The sequence below is a fragment of the Octopus bimaculoides genome, chromosome 18 (genome assembly GCF_046866305.1).
Source record: "Octopus bimaculoides isolate indiv1 chromosome 18, ASM4686630v1, whole genome shotgun sequence".
NCBI classification, from domain to species: domain Eukaryota; kingdom Metazoa; phylum Mollusca; class Cephalopoda; order Octopoda; family Octopodidae; genus Octopus; species Octopus bimaculoides.
In genome coordinates, this window is record NC_142945.1 from 26,865,055 (window position 1) to 26,881,421 (window position 16,367).

Genomic DNA, 16,367 nt, shown 5'->3' on the forward strand with positions numbered 1-16,367 from the left:
CATTGATGACATCCATCTTATTTTCTTTCTTCGAAAACAAAGCACTCGGTGACTTCAAAATGCATAACTCCGATGGCAACGGTGCTGAAACCGAAACTTATACAAGCTTTGACTCTCTTCATCAACTTGTCTCATCCTCTAGCCCTATCTCAGATCGACGCACAGCCATCCCCAAACTGTTGATCTCTTTCTCATCTCTAACAAATTGTGACCGTGTCTGCACCTATCGGGACGTCTGACTGCGCTCTCATTGTAACTACCCAACACACACATACACATCACAAGATCTACCAAGTTCGCACCCTCTGTGATACTTCAAGTTAGCTAATTGGCTAGAGTTCCATCAGTTTTATGCTAACCACACATGACGCCGTATCTGCTTCATACCCGGCCCTTTAGTTAAAGCCAAGCAAGTGATTGAAACCATAAGAAAATAAACTTCAAAATTTTCCAATGGGCACCACTGCTAGTCCATCTGGGGCTCTGCTTTTTACATTGTCCAATTTCTCCGTTAGATCAACGATTGTCAGTCTTTCTATCGTCGTGGTTCACTGGAGATCAAACAAAGAATTACTGGCACACTTCACACGGAAAGTTACAAAGAACTGTTTTAAAGTTGAAAATGTAGGAAACATTTTACAAAACTACGTTTTCGTTCTACTAACCGTACTTCTACGTCACAGAATCATGAATAACAGGAAACAGTATAACTTTCTAGAGCTTTAAACTATGTTTTTCAAACTCTGTAACGCACTTAAAGGCACTTTGCATCGCACCAGTGCACCACAATGGTTCGTTTGAGAAACAATGGGGGGTGCTTTTCTTGTTATAGCTTGCATGACGACTGATGGTTTGTTCACTTTGTTCATTGGCTCCTGTAGCGCAGCAGCAGCAGTTGAAGTAGTAGTAGTAGTAGTAGTAGTAGTAGTAGTAGTAGTAGTAGTAGTAGTAGTATACTAACAGTGGTAGCCACAGCGTCGGCGTCGGCGACGTTAGTGGTAGTGATATTTCTGGTTGTAATATTAATGATGTGGAGGCGCAATGGCCCAGTGGTTAGGGCAGCGGACTCGCGGTCGTAGGATCGCGGTTTCGATTACCAGACCGGGCGTTGTGAGTGTTTATTGAGCGAAAACACCTAAAGCTCCACGAGGCTCCGGCAGGGGATGGTGGCGAACCCTGCTGTACTCTTTCACCACAACTTTCTCTCACTCTTACTTCCTCTTTCTGTTGTACTTGTATTTCAAAGGGCCGGCCTTGTCACACTCTGTCTTACGCTGAATCTACCCGAGAACTACGTTAAGGGTACACGTGTCTGTGGAGTACTCAGCCACTTGCACGTTAATTTCACGAGCAGGCTGTTCCGTTGATCGGATCAACTGGAACCCTCATCGTCGTAACCGACGGAGTGCCAACCAACCGATATTAATGATAACAATAATACTTTCTACTATAGGCACAAGGTCAGCAAGTTCAGGGGGGGGGGGGGGGTAAGTCGATTATATCGATTCCAGTACTCAACTGGTACTTAATTTATTGAACCTAAACTGTAAAGACGGATGAAATGACGCTAAGCATTTTCCTCGGCGTACAAGCCTTAATAATAATAATAATAGTAATAAAAATAATAATAATAATAATAATAATAATAATAATAATAATAATAATAATAACAACAACAACAACAACAATAATAATAATAGTAACAACATCAACAACAACAACAACAATAATAATAATAATAATAATAATAATAATAATAATAATAATAATAATAATAATAATAATAATAATAATACGGCTGTAAAGATCAATTATTGATCAATAAAGCCATAACTGAAGACAGCCGCAGAAAGAAGAAAGGCCTCAGTATGGCCTGGGTGGACTACCAAAAGGCTTTCGACAGTGTTCCCCACACGTGGATTCTCGATACACTAGCTATAAACAAGGTGACACCAATTATTATAAAATACATAAGGCACTCCATGAAGAAATGGCAGACAGTGATACAGCTCCAAACAAAAGAGGGACTTGTGAAAACGAAAGTCATCCCCATTAGAAGAGGAATATTCCAGGGAGACACACTCTCTCCACTCCTGTTCTGCCTGGCACTCACACCTTTAACTGACTTGCTAAATAGAACTGGATGCCGATACAAATGTTACGGAAAAACAGTCAGCCACCTTTTATATATGGATGACCTAAAATTATACGCCAGAAATGACAAAGAGCTGGAAACACTACTACAGACAGTACATGGCTTTACCAAGGAAATAGATATGAATTCGGATTAGAAAAATGTGCCAAAGCAACCCTGAAAAGAGGAAAATTAGTTAAAAGTAGCAACATCACACTAGATAATGCCAATGAAATAAGAGAACTAGACGAAAGCCAGCCATACAAATATTTAGGAGTCAATGAACTAGATAGGATACAACACACACAAATGAAAGAAAAAATAAAGAAAGAGTACTATAGACGAGTTAGATCAATACTAAAAACAGAGCTCAATGCTAAAAACAAGATAATAGGTATTAACACTTTAGCTGTCCCAGTTTTAAGTTACAGCTACAATAACCTTAACTGGACACTAAACGAACTATCTAAAATAGACAGGAAAACAAGAAAAATAATGACAGGATATAGGATGCACCACCCAAAATCTGACATAGAAAGGCTATATATACAACGCACAGAAGGTGGCAGAGGTCTTATACAGCTAGAAAACTATTATAAAATAACCACCATAGGACTGCAAAAATACCTACTCCAGAAGCAAGGAAAACTAATACAAATAGCCACAAAACACGAGCAAAACAAAAAACTGTTTTCAGTATTTAAGGAAACTGACAAATACAAACAAGAAATCATACTACCTAACAAATTCGAAGACGAAGGAGAAGAAACAACAAAAGCTATAAAACAAATGAAATCCAAACTAAAACTAGAACAGCAACGGACCATGATAAAGCGATGGCAAGAAAAGCCCCTACATGGTAAATACTGGGCTAAACTAAATGCAAAAGAAATAGACAGAGAAAAATCCCAGCAATGGTTGAGAAGCTCAGGACTCAAAGCAGCGACTGAAGGTTGTTTAATTGCTGCACAAGACCAAAGCCTCCCTACCAGAAATTACCAAAAACATATAATGAAAAGAAACATAACAAGTAACTGTAGAATATGTGGAGATGGACAAGAAACAATAAATCATATTATCTCTGGCTGCCCAGTCCTGGCTAAGAAGGAATATATTCACAGACACGACAGAGCTGGGACCTATATACACTGGAAGCTATGCCAACACTATGGAGTAACAACAGAAAAAAGATGGTATAAACACACGCCAGAAAAGGTCACAGAAAACGAGAACGCAACCATACTCTGGGATATGCCAATACACACAGATAGAGAAATTAAGGCCAATAGACCAGATATAGTTGTCAAAGATCATGAAGAAAAAAAAATGCTTTCTAATTGATGTATCAATACCAGCAGATGACAACGTTTCCCTAAAAGAAATGGAAAATCTTTCAAAATACAAAGATCTGGAAATAGAGGTAACTCGAATGTGGAATCTAAAAACAGAAACAATTCCTATCATAGTGGGCGCATAAAGTATAATAAAAAAATATTCAGACAAATATTTAACAAAATCACTAGGTCTTACAAATATATATAACATACAGAAAATTGCATTACTGGGCACTGCACACATTCTACGCAAAACACTTTCAATACAGTAACCATAAGAGCATCACAGCAAACCACAGCACATGCCCAAGGCACACAGAGCTGCGCTCAGTAGTGAAGTGAAAGCACATTATAAAAATAAAACTACTGAATAATAATAATAATAACAATAGATCAAATTCAGTCATGTTAGATGTTGTTACACTTATAAAAGAACTTGAACAGGAACAAACTTACAAATACCTCGGAATAAATGAAGGCTCTGGTATTCAGCATGCAAGCATAAAAGAGAAAGATCAGGTAGGAATGTTACAAGAGAGTTCGAGCAGTCCTGAAATCTGAACTAGATGCAGATAAGTAAGTGTTAACCATAACTTCCTTAGTAGTTCCAGTGGTTATTTATAGCAGTGAAATAAAAAACAATTGACGGGAAAATTCGTAAGCTGCTGACTTGCAATAAGATGCACCACTCAAAGGCAGATGCAAATCGTCTTTACCTTCACAGAGCCCTGGGTGGTTGAGGTGTGATCCAGTTTGAAATCTCTTACAAAACCACCAGAACTGGACTGGTAAAATATCTCGAAACTTCGTTGAAAATCACGAGAGGTGCAAGAAGCTTCATTCTGTCATGAAAGAGAGCAAAGAATTTTCCTATTGAATTCAAGCATAATACCCAGGTTGAACAACACGGTGGAAGTGCAGCAACTGTTGTTGCAAAGAAGGTGAAATCAATGGCAAAGAAAAATGCGTATAAGCAATTGGCTGATACTGGGAACAAAAACCTCTGCGTGGCAAATATATGGCCCGTAGCAAACAAGCTAATGTAGACCAGAAGCACACCTATCAGTGTGGTTACGGAGCTCAGGGCTAAAGACACAGTGTAAAGGCTTCATCTTAGCTGCTCAAACCAATGGAACTACCAATCCAATGTGATGAAAATTGGGGTAGACCCAAAGTGCCGATACCTCAACGATGAGATTGAAATAGTGGATGCAAAGTTTTAGCACCTGTAGAGTATAAATGAAGACATGACAGAGTTGGCCAACATCTACATTGAATAATGTGTCAGCATTATAAAATCAAAACTTCTGATAAATACTATAAGAACCACCCTGAGGCTGTAACTGAGGGAGAAAATGTGACGAATCTTTGGAACTTTCCAGTACATTCAGACAGAACTATTAAAGCTAATATACCGGATATTGTTGTGAATGACCATAACAATAAAGTCTATTTATTGATTGACATGAGCATTCCTTCTGACCATAATATTTCGGTAAAAGAATTTGATAAGCTCAGAAAATATAAAGATTTGCTGATTGAAATCGGAAAAATTTGGCATCTCAAGATACTTACAATACCAGTAATTGTAGGAGCGCTTGGAACGATCAAAAAAGAAACTGAAAGTTATTTGAGAATGATCCCTGGCTTACCGTCCATGCAAGGAATGCAAGAGATTTTAAACTGGTATGTCACACGTATTGAGAAGAGGATTGTCGCTGTGAATTTTCTTTCGGTTTTCCCTTTCCTTTTCTAATGAAACTTGTAGAAGTCAATGAGAGCTCTACTAAAGAGGCATATATTTGTCCTCGTGCCTTTCAGCCTTGTCCACCAAACAACCTCTTTCGCCATAGCCAAACATTTAACGACTGGATACTAAAGCTCGTTGAAAACCACGAGAGACGTCAGAAGCTTCATTCTGTTATGAAGGAGAGCAAAAAATTGGCTAGTGAGTTTATGCATAATACCCAGGTTGAACAGCATGATGGAAGTGCAGCAAATGTAGTTGCAAAGAAACTGAAATCAATAGCAAAGCAAAATGCGTATAAACAATTAGCTGATAGGTGGGAACAAAACTCCCAGCATGGCAAATATGTGGCCTGTAGCAAACAAGTTGATGTAGACCAGAAGCACACCTATCAGTGGTTACAGAGCTCAGGGCTAAAGGCAGAGAGCAAAGGCTTTATCTTGGCTGCTCAAGATCAGAACTTATTGACCCGGAACTATCAAGCCCACGTGATGAAAAATGGAGTAGATCCAAAATGCTGATACTGCAACGATGAGATTGAAATAGTGGACCTCCTAATCTCTGGATGTAAGGTTTTTAGCACCTGTAGAGAATTAATGAAGACATAACAGAGTTGGCCAATATCTACATTGAATAATGTGTCGGCATTATAAAATCAAAACAGCAGACAAATGGTACAAGCACCACCCTGAGGCTGTAACTCAGGGAGAAAATGTAACTATTCTTTGGGATTTTCCAGTATGTACAGACCGGACCATCAAAGCAAATAAATCAGATATTGTTGTGAAAGACCAAAACAATAAAGTCTATTTATTGACATGCGCATGCCCTGTGACCATGATATCTCGGTAAAAGAATTTGATAAGCTCAGAAAATATAAAGATTTACTGATTGAAATCGGAAAGATGTGGCTAGAGGCAGTATCGTTGACAAAATGCAACATTAAAAAAAAACACAATAAAAACGGCCATAAGTTATTTCGGTGTGGTGAGAGAATAGGTGATTAATTCGACTACAGTACCTGATTTGTACTTGATTGAGTTGATCCTTTGAGGAAAGCAAAGTTAACCTAAGTGGGATTTGCACCCAGAATGTAAAACGACTTCTAGTGATTTCTCTATTAAGCATATGATCGTTCATTTTGGTAGGAATGGTGTAGTCTGTTAAATCAACTACGCCGTGCAACAATTTCTTTTATTTTCTTTATGTTTTTGGTCAGTAAGTGTTATTTCCTATTTGCTTCTATTGAGGAAATCTTAGGAAATGATTACTATTCCCTTGAAACTTTACTTTTGGGACCTGGACATCAATATTTTGAAACTGATCTATTTTCCATCACATTTCAGATAGATTCAGCGGTGAGTTGCAGAAGCAGATATATCGTTATAGCAAATATTCTACTCAATACCACAGATTTGCTTGTCAGTTGCTTGATCTTAAGCACTTCAGCACGTCCCTTAATGTTTGACAATATGTGCATCTCTGATCATGAGCAGGAGTAGTGGGGGGGGGGACATCATAGCCATGTGTTGAGAGGGATTCTTTAGGGTTTAAATAAATGTAACAGAAGCAAAGTTTGAAGGAAATATTAGAGTCATTTTCATACATTCTAGGAGTAAGCAGATAGGAAATAACAGTGACTACTCAAGTAAGAAGACCGTGCTACCCAGTGTTATAGCATAGGACTTGCTTGTGGAGGAAAGGCTGCACGGTTTAAGCCCACACCCTACAAAGGTGTAACTCGATACTCATACTGATTGGAATTTAATCCTATGCTATGTCATGCCCGAATTTTCTATTCTATCACATGACAGTTAATATAATGGCTTCTGACTTGGTGGGGAAATAGATTAGATTATTTTTTCGACTCTGTAGGGACGACGAGCAAACTTAACTCCAACATCATTAGAACTCAGAATCTAAAAATCCGTAATCAAAAGCCCAAAGACAATTTTTCCAACACTATAACGATTTTGTCATCTCGTTGCCTGACAACTGTGGACCATGAATAAGAGGTTTGCAAATCCAATACCCAAGATACACTTTTAGCTTCATACCTATTATTATTAGAGAAACAGAATACATACCAACCCGCATTGGGAAAAGTATGGTTGAACTAGGGTTCTTGGGGTGAGAACGCAAATCCTTAACTCATACACTACAAATGATTACGATATCTGGTGACTATAAAAATCAGCAAGATCTTTTTTTAAGATTTAAAGGATAAGGAACAAAACTTGATGTTTCCCTTCACAACCTTGCCACCAAGTAGATGGCTGACCAAAATTTACTCTAAATAAAAAAAGAGAGAGAACATCCATCCATCCATACATACATACATGCATGCATATATACATACATACATAAATACATACATACATACATACATACATACATTATCTACTGATGAGACATGATGTTGTAGCCAAGACACTGTATAATGAGATCCGTCAGAAGGATAATCCTGAGGCCAAAGAGATAAGAATGCACAATATAGTAGAAGACATAACCATTCATAATATGAAAGATTATTGGTGGAATGTGTTAGTGAAAACCTCAACAAAATGTAAACATAATATACTAGACGTAAAAGGAAGTGAACTTCTGACAAGTTTGCAGCTACTCTATAATTTATACCTACAATTATTGGGGTGCTGGGATACGTAAAAAGAAAACGAGGCATAAGCACCAATTTTGAGAAATTAGATTTCTCAAAACCAGAAACGAGAAAATTAATTAGAAGATCACAGATTTAAGCCATCAATGGAACTGTTAAAAATTTATAACACTTTCCAAAAGCTTAGCATTTAAGTATACAGGGTGGGTGAAAAGTAAGTAGGCATTAAAAATTGGTCTTAAAATCCATGTTCCTTTTACAAATTTATTGAAACAAATGATACATGTTCTTTATTACATGGGAAAATGAAAGTAAATCTTCATATTTCAATGTAAGCACCGGTGGCGACAATCAGTTTCCTTATATGGCCAGGGATGGAATGGACAACTTTGTGAAGGACGTTGCCTGGGACATCACTGAGAACCTCCTGAATCCAAGTCTCCAAGTCCCCTAGTGTGTGAGGTTTTGTCTTGTATTTCCTCTTTTATATAACCCCACAAGTAAAAATCACATGAAGTGAGACCTGAACTTCTGGACTTCTGCGGTCACTTCTTCACGTAATGGTCTTTCTACGGACAAAAATTCAATTCTTTATGCAAAACCGTACTTATTGTATATCTTGTTAGTCCACTTTCACAAGCTGCTTCAAGTGTTGATTTTGGTGGGCTGCGGTTAAACTTTTCTTGCACTGTTGCCACGTTTTCCGCTGCTCGGGATGTGGTCGGATGGCCACTTCTTGCATCGTCCACAGGGCCCAACTTTTTGTTGTTACCGGACGAAGTGTTGCATGCTTACCTTTCTATGCAAGTCACCATCTCTGAACCAAAACAATGGAATTACACACTTTATAGCGTGCTGCTATCTTAGCTCGCTGCTGAAAATAGGAAAGAAGAAAGAAGACAATCAGAAAATAAGAAATCCCATTAGTGTTGTTTTTTTAAACGTCATGACTTCAGTGATACTACAAATTCTATAAGCAATTTCTAATGCCTAGTTATTTTCCACTTACCCTATGTATGTGTACATCTAGACATGCAGCTATATGCATGAAAATACATACATAAAACAAAACATACAGATCTACACATGCACTGACTCCAAACTTTGCACACATTCACACAAACATGCACAAGTACTCTGTTGGTATGGTTGAAATTCCAATAAAGGAACCTTTGATCTAGGTTAGAAACAACCGGCTCTTTCTCTATTGGCAAGTTATCTTGAAATAAAACTGAATAGTAACATACATACATTCACACATATATACATACATTCACACATATATACATACATATAAATCTATCTATCTATCAGTTTGTCTGTCTCTCTGTAATTAACACACACGCACGGATATGTTTACTTAACTTCATTATGTTCGCCCATCGCCAATGTGTTTTTCTATCTTTGCTGATCACTTGTATATTTTTAGTCTCCATCCTATCGTATCTGTTGCAGATACGTGACAAGCCATATAATCTAAAAGTTCAAATGTATGTTAATTGGAATACAACATTCTACATAAAATGAAGCTTATTATTTTTCAATATATCGAATTTACGGTAACTTTTCTGCAGAACGCTAATTTGTTAAAGGAAGTTTTGAAGAAATGTTAACGGTTGAAATAGCAAACGATCGGCAATCTGTTACTTCCAAAGATATATGGAATTAACAAGTTTATGTCTAAGAAATTTTATAAGGATTTTGAAGAATTGAAATTCTTTCGAAAAGATGTAGGTCTAAGGAAGATGGTAAGAAATTTACTTGGAAGCAATATTGTTAGATTTGAAACAGGAACTTTGTAAACAGAAAGTTTGTCAAAAAATAGAAAGACAAGCTTGACTGTCTAAAGTTGTCTGCTTGTAATTTTTATCTTTCACTAGGCGGCGAGTTGGCAGAAACGTTAGCACGCCTGGCGAAACTCCTAGCAGTAGTTTGTCTATCTTTACGTTCTGAGTTCAAATTTCGCTACGGTCAACTTTGCTTCCATCCTTTTGGGGTCGATAAATTAAGTACTAGTTGCGTACTGGAGTCGATCTAATTGATTGGTCCGCTCCCCCAAAATTTTTGGTCTTGTGCCTAGAGTAGAAAAGAATTTTTATCTTTTATTTATTTCACTCATTTGACTGGCCATGCTGGGGCACCGCCTTCAAGAGTATTAGTTGAACAAATCGACCTCAGGATTTATTTATTTAGCCTAGTACTTATCCTATCGGACACTTTAGCCAAAACACTAAGTTACGGGGACGTACACACGCCAACACCGTTTGTCAAGTGGTGGTGAGGGACAAACACTGCCACACAGACATACATACGTGGACATACACATTCATGCATACATGAGAAAATGCGACAATTTGTATCGGCTGGAAAACTCGCCCAATACAAAAACATTCCTCGAAACGATCGTAAAGCTTTCTACTACTGCTTTTCTTTGGATTGTAATACTGGAGCGCTTGAAATCTAGCATCCCGATGAACATTTCGTGTATTTTGTATTCCCATGAAAAAAGGAGCATGGCCTACGAAAATCTGTCATCCACTTTGATTTTTATATATATATATATATATATATATATATATATATATATATATATATACGAGGGGTGTTAGAAAAGTTTTGAGCCTAACCTAGAAACGGGGTTGCTATATAGTTGGAACAAATTTTTTTCTGATAAGTACTGTCTTTTCGGAGTATTCTTGCTCATTTTCATGATTCTGATATTTTAATTTTTTTTTTTTTTGCAGATTTTTGAATAACAAGCTTCGAATTTACAAGGAAAATGGAGAAAACTGAGTATCGTGCTGTCATAAAGTACCTTCATTTGAAAGGCATGACTCCATCAGAAATCCATGAAGATATGGTGAGAACCTTAACAGACAATGCTCCTTCATATGCAACAGTCAAACACTGGGTAAACGAATTCAAGCGTGGTAGGGAGAGTGTGGAAGATGATCCAAGACCAGGGAGACCTCCAACTGCAACCACCAAGGACAACCTTGACCTTACTCTTGGTATGATAATGCAAGATCGCCGAATATCATGTCGTCAGATAGCCGAGAGACTGGGCATCTCAACTGAAAGAGCAGACAACATTGTGACAAAAGAACTTGGATTCTAAAAGGTATATATATATATATATATATATATATATATATATATATATATATATATATATATACGACGGGCTTCTTTCAGTTTACGTCTACCAAATCTACTCACAAGGCTTCGGTCGGCCCGAGGCTGTAGTAGAAGACACTTGCCCAAGGTGCCATGCTTCTTACCACACAGCCACGCCTGCGCCTTACAGATTAATTATAGAAATTTTTTAAAATGCATTTTTATGGCGTAAACAGAGAGAGAAGGTGTGTGCATATGACACTTGAATAGCCGACAAGACTGATGTGGTGGTAGAGGCTGTTGCGTCAAGAGACGAAAACAGGATTCACGGGTTTCTGCAGTATGAAGCAGTGAATTATTGTATCAGTCAAATCTCAGGTGAGATACCTGGTGTATCTGATACAGGTGAACAAGTGAGGATAAAGTCTATTAATAATGAACAAGTACAATCTGTCCTTTGGGCTTCTCTACTCTTTCCATCTACTCAATTCCACTCACACTGCTTTGGGCTGGTCCCCCTGGGAACATGACAGAAGTCACTTATGAAAATTCTTGTGCATTGGGATCAAACTCGAATTCATGTGATCATTAACCCAACTTTATAACCAGTCGGCCATTACCAATATTAATGTTGTTGAGGACAGAGGGCTTTTAAATTTTAAATTCTTCCTACGGTCAACTCTATCTTTTATCGACTCAGCTTCGATAAATGATTCGTCAATCACAAACTGGGTTCAACTCAATCGCCAATATTTTTTTCCCCTAAATTCGTTGTTATATACAAGTGTTAAAATTCATGTTAAAGTTTTGCTACGATGTAAAGAATTGATCAGCTTTCAAATGTCATATCTGTATTTTTATTTACTCGACATTTTATGGTTAAAGTATTTCTGAAAGGGAATTATTTGTCATATTATTAAAATTAGTTTCATTTTTCTTGTTTGTCTTGTGTATATTTATTTTATTCTAAATAAGGTCAGACACAAATCTCCGATTTGTAAGACTTTCGTTTGCAAGCAACCTTTGACTATATCGTCGGATAGTAATATGCTACGATTGTACCGTTCATAGCTAACTCTGCTATTAGTTTCGTAATAACACGTATCTTCACGTGGTGTTAAAAATACTGAAAATATAAAGGTTTCGATTTTTGGTACAAGACCAGCAATTTCAAGGGAGGGACAAGTCTGCTACATGGACCCAAGTACTCCGACAGGATAAGAGGTAAAGTCGATCCTGGCGGAATTCGAACTCAGAACGTAAAGATGGATGAAAAGCCGCTAACCATTTTGCTCGGCGTCCTTACGATTCAACCAACTCGCTAATACACTTAATTCTCAAATAGCCCGGGTTACAATAAATCCCTACGCTGCCTGATACACTGAAAGAAAATATTGTTGACATGTTGTTTGGGTTAACTAGCAGTGCTGAATTCTACATTTTCAATGACTGTCACTTGAAAACCTTAGTCTTCGTCACTTAATTGGGAGACGATATGAAGAAGGGAGTCGTAGAGCCATGTCCATCACTTGTAATCAACTTTGAACAAGTCTTGATATTCAAAACCAATTTATTGGAGATCAGAAAAAGTAATTTTCCTTCTATACAAATCGATAATTTGATATTTCTTTTTAAAATAGGCAAACCATCTTCTTTTATATAAACTTGAAGTTGAAGTTTCTTTGTCATGGTCTTCGATATTTTCTAAATAGTTCAACCAGTTATATTACACAAAATATTTGATTATACTTCAAAGTTGCTACGTTCGGTCACTCCAAAATTTAATGATCTAACTTAATGATCTACACTAATTATTGAATATAGAAATAACATGTCTTTGATTCATGAACGGAAAATAGGGGTAGATTCATGAACGGAAAATAGGGGTAGTTTCTTGTGGAGAATTAAGTTACCATTTTAACGATAGACCATGCAACGAGTATGTATGAAAATATATCTATAGATATTTACATATACATGTGTGATAGATAGTTATACATATATAAATATATATATAATAGACATGTATGTATAGTTACCTATCTTTCTGTCTATCTGCTTGACTGTCTGTCTGCATATTTACATATACATTGTGATAGCTATACATATATATATATATATATATGTGTGTGTGTGTGTGTGTGTGTGTGTGTGTGTGTGTGTGTGTGTGTGTATAGCTATCACAATGTATATGTAAATATGCAGACAGACAGAGATAGGTAACTATACATACATGTCTATATATATATATATATAGAGAGAGAGAGAGAGAGAGAGGGAGAAAGAGAGAGAGAGAGAGGGAGAGAGAGACATGTATGTATAGTTATCTATCTCTCTGTCTGTCTACTTGACTGTCTGTCTGCATATTTACATATACATTGTGATAGCTATACATATATATATATATATATATAGACATGTATGTATAGTTATCTACCTGTCTATCTGTCTGTCTCTCTGTCTATTTGTCGCTCTGTCTGTCTGTCTATCTATCTATCTATCTATCTATCTATCTATCTATCTATCTATATACCTAGCTATTATTATCTACAATATATAATTACTTACATAAATACTCACAACACATACTTTAGAGAAAAGAAAATATCATGCACATGTGTGTACTTTTGCGCGTGTATATGTGTATGTACGTGTGTCTGCGAGTTGGTGTGAATATATATGACATTCATGCATATATATGTTACATTTATGCCACAGTATTAGCAATGAAAGTGAAGTGAGATATTTTAAACTGGGCATACATCTTAGGCCATGATATTCTGTTAACATCCTATTGCAATATGTTTACTTTTCTCGTATGCATATAGAGTATTTCTAGGATTACACACTTTTGGTATGGAGTCTGTGTAGTTGTGTTTCTCGAGCTACCGTCTGCTTAACCCGTTTATCTCTAACTAAAGCTTCTCTGTGATCACTTATGGATTAGTGAATAGCTTCCTTACTTTGAAAGCAAGTCGTTTGGGATCGTTTTCCCATTAATACATACTTTAAAATTTCCCAGAAAGCATAATTCTCTCTCTCTTTTTTTTCTTTCTGTTTCTTCATATCGATTTTCACAGCTTCTTGCAATATTTATCGACTTTATGCATTCTATTATCTACGAATAATGAATCGTAACATGTCTCTTATAATCTCTCTCTATATTTGAAGGCTTATTTCTTTTCCGAGCGATATATATTAGCTTTTCGTATTGTCTTTATAAATCTGAGCATTAGTTGTCATTTAATACTTTGAGCCACACACAGTTTTCTAATTGTCCAACTAGCTGAACTAACACGGAGATAAACTGTCTTCCGATTGTAAGTAAACGTGCCAAGGTAGGTAAGAAAGCATTTAGGTCTCAGCAATAGACGGCTTCATTATATACAATGTTTTACATAAGTTTTCAATTCATACATACTTACATGCATACATACATACATACACAGACGCGCGCGCACACACATATATATATATGTTGTTGTATATGAGTGTATATTTAAACATACATTCACACACACACACATATATGTATATATATATATATATATATATATATATATATATATATATATATATATATATATATATATGTTTATATGTATATATATATATACATATATATGTATGTATATTCAGTCAGTTAATGGAAATTAAGATAATTTTTGAAGATGAAAAAGAGGACACCACAAAGACAACAGGTTATAAAATAATACCAACTTATGATTGAAACAAAAAGAACATTAATAATAAAAAGTTGAAATTAATTAAATTTCTTAAAATTTGGTACTATTTCCAGCATACTGGAAACTACAAAGATCTTAATGTCATTTAATTTTTATTAACCCCTGCGAGGTTTCTATTTCAAGTTGTCTGAAATTATCAGGAATAGAAAATATTAATTAGAATTGCGTACGTGTTGTATGGGTGCGTGCATGGGTGAGTTTGTGTGTGTGTTTGTGTGTCTCTGTGTGTTTGTGTGTGTGTGCGTGTGTCTGTGTGTGTTTGTGTGTGTGTGCGTGTGTCTGTCTGTTTCCCCTTCTATTTGTGTATGTGTCAGTTATCGGTTGTATATAAGTAATTTCCAAAACAAACAGTGAAGTTGAATTCTTATTTGAAAAGAAAATATTTAACTTTCCTTATTTGCACCACTGATAAATCTCCATAAGACACTTAAGCACCACATATCTCACTCAATTTTCTCATAAAACGTAGAGTCGTACAATCGAAACTAACACTACCCATTCCTAATATTATTCTCATACCTAAAGTGACGAGATGGTAGAATCGTTACCGCGCTGGGGATAAAGCTAAGTAGAATTTCGTCCGTCTTTACGTAGTGAGTTCAAATTCCGCCGAGATCTGTTTTGCCTTCAATCCTTTCAGGGTCAATAAAATTGAGCACTGGGGTTGATGTAATCGACTTACCTCTCCCCCTAAACTGCTGGCCTTGTGCCAAAATTTGAAACTAATATTATGCTTATACCGAGAAAAGAGGAGTTTCTCATTTCTTCATTTTAAATTGTTACTTTAGCTTTTAAGTTCAGGTCACACGAGACTAATTTAAAAAATACCAATAATATACAGTGCCTATCCGACCGAGCATATGTATTTCACTTTATGCCTAAAAAAAAAAAATCGTTATCAAGAGATCAAATCTGGTGACTATTTCAATAATGAATTTTACCGTTTATCGGCGTTTACATATTTCGGGCATAGCGAATAGTAAATAAATCGAATCCAGTGTTTACATCGTGTTAATTTTATGGAGGATGAAAGGATAAAAGACGAAGATGGATATGTAGAAGAGCCGCTCTATGCACAGAAACGTATCCCCACTAAAGTTCTCACGGGCAAACTCCTATTTGGCGTTTATACAATGTCGTATAGCTTACACGTTTATCAATGGAATTTCGTTCCTCGGAAACGTCTGTTGACACCACACATAAACTCATATAGCACAATCAGACACACACACACACACACACACACACACACACACACACACACACACACTGTAAATTGTACTTTGTAGGCTCTTTACGGAATATTAGACACCGTTTTTATACAATTCTGTTCGCTGTTCCTCGCCTTAATATATAAATGGGCAGGCGTGGCTGTGTGGTAAGAAGCTTGATTCTTAACCATGAGGTTCTGAGTTCAGTTCCAATGCGCAGCACGTTGGGAAAGCATTTTCAACTATAACGCCGACCAAAATCTTTTGAGTGGATTTGGTGAACGGAAAAAGAAAGAATCCCGTTATATATATATATATATATATATATATATATATATATATATATGCATATATATATATATATATATATATATATATATATATAACAAAATGCTAGTTCTAAACTTTCTCTAAGAGATCAACGCAGTAGTTGTATTGACAAGTAATATTCGTAGCCACTT